Source organism: Capsicum annuum, unplaced genomic scaffold, assembly GCF_002878395.1.
Source record: "Capsicum annuum cultivar UCD-10X-F1 unplaced genomic scaffold, UCD10Xv1.1 ctg2911, whole genome shotgun sequence".
Taxonomy (NCBI): Eukaryota; Viridiplantae; Streptophyta; class Magnoliopsida; order Solanales; family Solanaceae; genus Capsicum; species Capsicum annuum.
In genome coordinates this window covers 124,466-125,420 of record NW_025835580.1, presented here as the reverse complement: position 1 = coordinate 125,420, position 955 = coordinate 124,466, and the positions used below count along the sequence as shown (strand labels likewise).

At 36.6% G+C, this 955-nt stretch overlaps 1 non-coding gene across 1 annotated transcript; it reads left to right on the top strand.

The window, feature by feature from the left end:
* Positions 1–441: 441 nt before the first annotated feature.
* LOC124891031 lies at positions 442–548 on the top strand. Its single transcript, XR_007049494.1, has one exon. It is a non-coding gene; the product is annotated as a small nucleolar RNA R71 (small nucleolar RNA).
* The last annotated feature ends 407 nt before the right edge of the window (positions 549–955 follow it).

Here is a 955-nt window from a genome sequence, read left to right as displayed (position 1 = left end):
AAATTCTAATGTCTCTGAAGATTAGCATTCCCCACATAGTTGATAGAATCTGGATTATCTATACAAGCATTTGTTGTATGCTCACTACTTCCACAAACCTCACACTAAGAATTTGCTTGTTGGACTATATTTGTTATAACTGCTGCTTGTAGAACCCCCAACTTTATGTTATTAAGCTGAGTCATCATATGATTTTGCATTGTTGTGATCTGTGCTTGTAATGTAGTAAATTTGTCTACCTCTAATACCTCTACAATATTTCTAGGACCACTCCTTAAATCAGAATGCTAATCAAGATTCCATTATGAATTCTGATTCAACAGTATGTATAATTCTTCATAAGTTTTTTTAAGAGTCTGCCCACCTGCAGCTGAATCCCAGAGAATTTTTGTATTTGGCTCCAATCCCTTAATGAAAATATGAACAAAAACATCATTGGACTGATGATGGTGAGGGAAATTTTAGAGCATACCCTTAAATCTCTCCTAAGCTTGGTAGAGATTCTCTCCTTCTTTCTATCTGAAACTCAGAATCTCACTTCTCAAACGCACAGTCTTCCGAGTTAGATCTTCCTATGAAGTGATGGAGAGTGGTGGCTCAGTATGTAACCACCTATTTACTTCCCCGATTAAAGAAAAATGGAAGATTGTCAACCTAAGATAATCAGAATTTACCCCTTCCAGAATGTAAGTATTGTTTATTTCCAGGAAGGTCTGTATGTGATGTTGCGGATCTTCATGTAAAAGGCCATAGAACTACCCTGCTGAATTCAATAATTTCACTATATTCTGCTTCAATTTAAATCGACTACCTAGTTTGGGCTTGCGAATACTATTCATGACATGGTTCATGAGTAGGATTGCCACCTAAAGAATAGGTCTAGTAGCTAGTTGAGTAGGAACAGCTAGGATAACCGGAGCTGGAACAATTTTGGTATTTGGATCGATAAGGTTAT